At 40.3% G+C, this 8,516-nt stretch overlaps 1 non-coding gene across 1 annotated transcript; it reads left to right on the top strand.

Annotated features, from left to right (window-relative positions):
* The first annotated feature begins 325 nt into the window (after positions 1-325).
* On the top strand, positions 326-525 carry LOC111589888 (U2 spliceosomal RNA). The gene has a single exon (XR_004851704.1). It is a non-coding gene; the product is annotated as a U2 spliceosomal RNA (small nuclear RNA).
* The last annotated feature ends 7,991 nt before the right edge of the window (positions 526-8,516 follow it).

Here is an 8,516-nt window from a genome sequence, read left to right as displayed (position 1 = left end):
ACAACCTCCGACCACTTCTTCCACCGTTGCACATTGAATTTTAAGTGAAACCAACTATGCAAGTAAGCATGTTAATCATTAGAGGATAAACTTGTTGTATTTAGTATTTCAATAATGATCTTATTGGCGTACTTGTGCTTTTCTATGTCTTACTAAACTTGGAGAAAATTGTTATCCATCACCATAAATGAATTTGCATGTGTTACCAATGGAATCTCAATGATGATTTTGGTTAGGGCATCAGATCTACACCATCTTCTCGCTCCCAAGTCCTAAACCAAAACATTGGCTATAATTTAATTTGAGCATAGGGGCTCCTTTTCAACTTATTTTTCGGTCTTTTGGCTAAGATCAATTGTAATATTTGTTTTACCGGTTTAATATTTGGTATATGAACAATATGTTTAATTTGACATTAAATTCATTTATTATGGTATTTTTATGTGGAGGGCCCATTAAGACTTAAGTGTCGCTTAGTCACTCAATCAATATCATCAAATATGGTTGGGTACCGTCGCAACACACGGGTATTAGACTAGTAGGCTAAATGCAGCGGTGGTCGTTTGTCACACCCGGATTTAAGGGGTAAATCCAGGTGTGTCTCATATGTGCGCCAAAGAATAATAACATATATAATGACCAAGTGTATAGAGATAAATGTCACAAATATTATTACATAGTGGAAGTATCTTACAAAAATAAATGATAACAATAAAGCGAACTAATATTTATTCCCTGGTGCCATAAAGCTGACTGGGAGACACCACCTAGATTAGCTCGTACTCCTCGTTGTAGACTAGGGATGGATTCGGATGTCTGGAGATTCGAAATATCCGTATTCGTATTCGGATAAAGCACTAATATGGATATATGTATTCGTATTCGATTTTAATATGGATGTTAAATAGACATATCTGAATTCGTTTCTTCTCTATCTGGTTTATGGTTCGTATTCGACAACATTCGACAAAACCATGAAATATCCGATACTATTCGTATCCGAAAGAAAAAAGTACTCAATAAAATCAATTTAAACTTACTTTTATTACTAATTACTAATTACAAGTGATTTTAAACATTAAATAATATACTAAAAACTAAAGTACACCATTTAAAATGTTAAAAATATTTATATCATAAACAAATGACTGTGTTAATCTTACAGTACTAGTGATATACAATGATAAATTTTAATAATATTAAAAAGTCTAATTTTGAATACATTAGATTATTGGAGTTTGGGTCCAAAATACAAATATACTTAATATACAAAAAGATTATAATTAGAGTCCAAAATATAAATATATCAGGTATAAATATTTTATTTAAAAATATGATATTCAACTAAGTTTCAACTAAAATAATGTGTATGTACTATTGTTCATAATTTACTTGTAATGTGATTTTTATCAACTATAAATCCATCGATAAAACAAATTAATACTTGTTATGATGCTATGTTCTAAATCAAGTAAGTATCCGAATGTAAATCCAAATTCGAACTATCCGTTTTGTATTCGTATCCGATAGTATTCGTATTCGTATCCGTATTCGGATTAAAATATGGTAAATAGTGACATTCGAATCTGTTTCCATGCGTATCCGATCCGAATCCATCCCTATTGTAGACCTCCTCCTGGACTACCTGCTCTTCACCTGTGGGGGGTTTATATATCGCAAGGGTGAGCTCACAAAAGATCATAGCTCAACAAGTTGTGGGGAATAATGTGCATGAACTCACCAAAGGTGGGAACTCATGTGAAGTGTAAGGCTGATCAACAAGTAATGGTTAAAGCTGAGTATTGCTTTTAAGAAGTTGGTCAAATTTTATTAGCCCTTACTAAATATAAGTGTATACCAACCCAAAGTAATAGTAGATCAAAATTAATAATAAACCACAATGCAATGCAAATGACAAATTAAATTTACTTCCATAAATTAATCATGTGAGTGTCCGAGCCGCTCATGACCGTGAGCACGGCTGATATACCAGTTTTACACTCTACAGAGGTTGCACATCTTTACCCACAAGCCATGCTACCCGTTTTCCAAGGGGTCTAGAAGTCCCATTCATCTCTACCGAGGAGACGAGGTAGGGTAGCACTATGAGGCCTTTCCAAAGTTCCACTTGTTCGAGAAAACCCGCTACGGATTCAGAAAGAAGGAAGCATAGGAATCCCCCGTCTGGAAAGCTAAACAGACAGTCCGACCCAAGAACGGCCTATACTCTGCAGCGACATCTTCCCGCTTGCCCCTTTCAGGTAAGGTAATCTCTCCCTAGCTTTCCTAATTACTTGGCCAAGGGTGTCCCATTCCATACTTGTGGTAGCACTGTTTTCCCGAGTGGTTCTCCATGTTCCAATTAACACAGTAATCTTATCATGAACAATAAATAATCAACAGTAATAATAAATAATGATCATGTGTCAAATTTATCTTAACACCCAAAACCACATATAGCAATAGCAGGGCTACCCAAAAGTTCAGTGGTGATCAAGGCATAAGGTAAAGGAGACTAGGGTGATCTATTGGGTCCCATCAAAATTAAGCCTAAACATGCCAAAGTGATTATAGAGAACATTATTAGGTAAATAAAAGTGTTCAAGGGCACAACTTGCCTTCAATGAGCTCCTGCTTAGAATTTTCCACCTGCTGGGTACCAGGGTCCTCGGTCACTTGCTCGTCTACTCGAAGCAATACAAACAAATATGGTATAGGATAAATTAACATCACATCAAACATCAAAACAGAATGTATGATAATATTCTACGCATCGTAACGAGATCGTAGGTTCGAGAATCACTAAATTCGGAGTTACGGTTAAAGAGTTATGATTTTCCGAAGTTTTAAGTGTTTGGTATAGAATGGACTACATGGATAATTTTAATCTATGTTTCATGATAAAATAGAGTTACTAGGCGGTAACCAATATTAAAACAAAGTTATTGCAACTAGAATGGGTCAAAAGGAGTTAAAATTGTCAAGTTATGAATTTTCTAAACTCCTTTATATTTATTTTAGACTCAAACTCATTTTCTCTATTTATTATTATAATTAATTAACTTCTGGACCTCGGGACAAATATACTGAAGACCAGGGGCTATTTCAGAAATTCCTAGGACCTAAATTGAATGTTTCCCCACACGCATAGGATGGTGGGTTGATTCCATTTAAACTGGGGTCTCTTTTGCAAAAGCGCTCGGCCAAAGAGGTACGTGGCGAGGTCGGCCGTCCGATCCAAAACCTACACGCCAGATTAGATCTATACTAGTTATTAACCCACATTCTCTCTCGGCTATCGGATCTGAGATTTGTGGTCCACGGGTCACGATCCACTCGCTCTCCTAGCCGCACGATCTGATTCTACGGCCCGGATTAGATCGTGCGAAGGGTGTGAAACAACCTGATCTATACGACCACTATCAAATCGATGGTGCGGACCAGAGGACCCAACCGGTATCTCCTCTAACTAATCTGAGATGCATAATGAAGATCTGACGATGCTCCCCACGCCAACTCGCCCCTCCGCCAAAACAGGGTGGCGCCCACACACGGCCACGGCGGAGGCCATGGCCGGAGTTGCCAACCACAACACAAGCACCCAAAATTTGAGGCTACTCGATGCTACGCATTACGGGAAGCAAGGCAAACTTAAATGCATGACTGATACTGAAAGTCGCCTAGAGGGGGGGGGTGAATAGGCAGAATCTGAAAATTATAAACTTAAGCACACACTACAAGTCGGGGTTAGCGTTAGAAATAAAATCGAGTCCGAAAGAGAGGGTGAAAACAAATCAAAGGCAAATGAAGCGGATGACACGGTGATTTGTTTTACCGGTTCGGTTCTTGCAAACCTACTCCCCGTTGAGGTGGTCACAAAGACCGGGTCTCTTTCAACCCTTTCCCTCTCTCAAACGGTCACCTAGACCGAGTGAGCTTTTCTCCTTAATCAAACAGGTCACTTAGACCCCTACAAGGACCACCACAACTTGGTGTCTCTTGCTTTGATTACAAGTGTCTTGAATTCAAGAAAGAGGAAGAAGAAAAGCGATCCAAGCGCAAGAGCTCAAAGAACACGAGCAAAACTCTCTCTTCTAGTCACTAATTGCTTTGAGTGGAATTGGGACTTAGAGAGGCTTTGATTCAATCTAATTGTGTCTTGTATTGAATGCACTAGCTCTTGTATTGAGTGGGATGTCTGAAAAACTTGGATGCCTTGAAGTGTGGTGGTTGGGGGTATTTATAGCCCCACCCACCAAAATGGCCGTTGGGGAGGCTGTCTGTCGATGGGCGCACCGAACAGTCCGGTGCGCCACCGGACACTGTCCGGTGCGCCACCGGACACTGTCCGGTGCGCTAGCCACGTCACCCAACCGTTAGGGTTCTGACGGTTTCGACCGTTGGAGCTCTGACTTCATGGGGCACCGGGCAGTCCGGTGCCGCACTGGACAGGCACTGTTCACTGTCCGGTGCGCTTTCTGGCGCTGCTCTGACTCTACGCGCGCAAACATGCATGGTTCATTGTTCACTGTTGTTTTTGCAGACGACCATTGGCGCAGTAGCCGTTGCTCCGCTAGGCACACCGGACAGTCCGGTGCTACACCGGACAGTCTGGTGAATTATAGCGGAGTGGCATTTCCAGAAACCCGAAGCTGAGGAGTTTGGAGTTGATCTCCCTGGTGCACTGGACACTGTCCTGTGGTGCACCGAACACTGTCCGGTGGCACACCGGACAGTCCGGTGCGCCAGACCAGGGCTGTCTTCGGTCCCTTTTGCTCCTTTCTTTTTGAACCCTAACTTGTTCTTTTATTGGTTTGTGTTGAACCTATGACACCTGTAGAGCATATAATCTAGAGCAAACTAGTTAGTCCAATTGTTTGTGTTGGGCAATTCAACCACCAAAATCATTTTAGGAAAAGGTTTGACTCTATTTCCCTTTCAATCTCCCCCTTTTTGGTGATTGATGCCAACACAAACCAAAGCAAATATATAAGTGCAGAATTGAACTAGTTTGCATAATGTAAGTGCATAGGTTGCTTGGAGTGAAACCAATATAATTATTTCAATAGATATGCATGGATCGCTTTCTTCTATTTTAACATTTTGGACCACGCTTGCACCACGAGTTTTGTTTTTGCAAATTCTTTGGAAAATTCTTTTCAAAAACCTTTTGCAAATAGTCAAAGATATATGAATAAAATTTGAAAGAAGCATTTTCAAGATTTGAGATTTTCTCCCCCTGTTTCAAATGCTTTTCCTTTGACTGTAAACAAAACTCCCCCCTAAATGAAATTCTCCTCTTAGCTTTCAAGAGGGTTTTGGGATATATTAATTGAGATACTTTCTTTAGGGGAATATTAATTTCAAAGATACCAATTGAAAAAACATTTAAAAACTTAAACTTGTTTCGAATTTTTTTGAAATTGGCATGGTGGCGCGATCCTTTTGCTTTGGGCTAATACTTTCTCCCCCTTTGGCATTAATCGCCAAAAACGGATACTTCGAGTGAAATATGAGCCCTTTTAGTAACTTCTCTCCCTTTTTGGCAAACAATATATGAGTGAAAGATTATACCAATGTGGAGAGATGGCGGAATACCGGCAAAGAGTAAATAATACTGATGGAGTTGAGTGGAAGCGTCGTCTTTACCGAATACTCCATTTCCCTTTCAATTCTATGACTAAGCATAATAATATACTTGAAAACACATTAGTCATAGATATAAAAGAGATATGATCAAAGGTATATAAATGAGCTATGTGTGCAAAGTATCAATCAAAGTTCCGAGAATCAAGAATGTTTAGCTCATTCCTAACTTTGGTAAAGGTTTTCTCATCTAAAGGCTTGGTGAAGATATCGGCTAGTTGTTCTAGTTTTAATATTGGCTATATCGATATCCCACTTTGTTGGTGATCTCTCAAAAAGTGATACCGAATGACTATATGCTTAGTGCGGCTGTGTTCAACGGGATTATCCGCCATGCGGATTGCACTCTCATTATCATATAGGAGAGGGACTTTGCTAAATTTGTAGCCATAGTCCCTGAGGGTTTGCCTCATCCAAAGCAATTTGGCACAACAATGGCCTACGACAATATACTCGGCTTCGTCGGTAGAAAAAGCTACTGAGTTTTGTTTCTTTGGAGCCCAAGACACTAGGGATCTCCCCAAAAACTGACAAGTCCCTGACGTGCTCTTTCTATCAATTTTACACCCTGGCCAATCAGCATCTGAATATCCTAATAAATCAAAAGAGGATCCCTTGGGGTACCAAAGGCCAAACTTAGGAGTATAAACTAAATATCTCAAGATTCTTTTCATGGCCCTAAGGTGAACTTCCTTAGGATCGGCTTGGAACCTTGCACACATGCATACGGAAAGCATAATATCTGGTCGAGATGCACATAAATAGAGTAAAGATCCTATCATCGACTGGTATACCTGTTGATCTACGAATTTACCTCCCGTGTCGAGGTCGAGATGCCCATTGGTTCCCATGGGTGTCTTGATGGGCTTGGCATCCTTCATTCCGAACTTGGTGAGTATATCTTGAATGCACTTTGTTTGGCTGATGAAGGTGCCCTCTTGGAGTTGCTTGACTTGAAATCCTAGAAAATACTTCAACTCCCCCATCATAGACATCTCGAATTTTTGGACCATGATCCTACTAAACTCTTCACAAGTAGATTTGTTAGTAGACCCAAATATGATATCATCAACATAAATTTGGCATACAAACAAATCTTTTGCAATAGTTTTAGTAAAGAGAGTAGGATCGGCTTTTATGACTTTGAAACCATTAGTGATAAGAAAATCTCTTAGGCATTCATACCATGCTCTTGGGGCTTGCTTGAGCCCATAAAGCGCCTTTGAGAGTTTGTAAACATGGTTAGGGTACTCACTATCTTCAAAGCCAGGAGGTTGCTCAACATAGACCTCTTCCTTGATTGGTCCATTGAGGAAGGCACTCTTCACGTCCATTTGATATAGCTTAAAGCCATGGTAAGTAGCATATGCAAGTAATATACGAATTGACTCAAGCCTAGCTACGGGTGCATAGGTTTCACCAAAATCCAAACCTTCGACTTGTGAATATCCCTTGGCCACAAGTCGTGCTTTGTTCCTTGTCACCACACCATGCTCATCTTGCTTGTTGCGGAATACCCACTTGGTTCCTACAACATTTTGGTTAGGACGTGGAACCAAATGCCATACCTCATTTCTCGTGAAGTTGTTGAGCTCCTCTTGCATCGCCAGCACCCAATCCGAATCTTTAAGTGCATCCTATACCTTGTGTGGCTCAATAGAGTAAACAAAAGAGTAATGTTCACAAAAATGAGCGACTCGAGATCGAGTGGTTACCCCCTTATGAATATCACCGAGGATGGTGTTCACGAGGTGATCTCTTTGAATCGCCTGGTGGACTCTTGGGTGTGGTGGTTTTTGACCCTATTCATCTTCCTTGTCTTGAACATTGTCATCTCCCACTTGATCATTGCCCTCCTCTTGAGGTGGCTCATCTTCTTGATCTTCTTCTTCATCATCTTGAGCCTGTTCCTCATCTTGAGTTGGTGGAGATGCTTGTATGGAAGATGATGGTTGATCTTGTGCTTGTGGAGGCTCTTCGGATTCTTTGGGACACACATCCCCAATGGACATGTTCCTTAGCGTGACGCACAAAGCCTCTTCATCATCTAGCTCGTCAACATCAACTTGCTCCACTTGGGAGCCGTTAGTCTCATCAAACACAATGTCACAAGAAACTTCAACTAGTCCAGTGGACTTGTTAAAGACTCTATATGTGACGGAACCTCCCAAGTTATTAGGCCCACCTACAGTTGTCCTTGTCCAACGGACCTCAGACAACCCTGTAGATGCCCCTGAATTACTTGAAAAGTTCGGTATCTGCTTTTCTTACCTTTCCCAAGAGCGTTTCACCCGTCACGCAGACATTACAAAACATCGAAGGTACAGAAATGCGGAAGCGATTACATAACTTACATTTATTTGAAAGTAAGATAAAGTTAGTTATTACAGACCAGCAAGTAAACACGAGTGCGGAGTACTTATTATTACAATACCAAGGGAGGTAAAAACTCCTCCCGATAAGTTCTTACATAAAAGTTTTTATGGAGGACTAGGTCCTCCCGCAGCCTCATTCTTGCTTCTCTTCATTTGTCACCACCTTGGTACAAAAGCAACAAAAATTTGCTGCTTCCTCACCTAAAAACAATAGGGAATAAAACCCTGAGTATGGAATTACTCAGCAAGTCTTACCCGACTAAAGAAAAGACTCTCAAGGGTATGCGGGTTATAAGGGAGTCAAGGTAAGGTATTTCAAGATCAAAGACTCTGTTTTGCATAAATGCTTACTAAAAGTGGATCCTTAAAAATCCAGTTTTATTTTCAGGTTAGGTAAAATTACCTGCATCTTGAGTTCTTTCCAACCTAGTTCAATCACTTTACCTACACTAGCCAATTTCTTAACAAGTCCTTCATCTTTACTAGAGTTCTACT

This window comes from Zea mays, chromosome 7, assembly GCF_902167145.1.
Source record: "Zea mays cultivar B73 chromosome 7, Zm-B73-REFERENCE-NAM-5.0, whole genome shotgun sequence".
NCBI lineage: Eukaryota > Viridiplantae > Streptophyta > Magnoliopsida > Poales > Poaceae > Zea > Zea mays.
The sequence above is the reverse complement of the archived record's forward strand: the minus strand, read 5'-3'. Positions and strand labels throughout refer to the sequence as shown.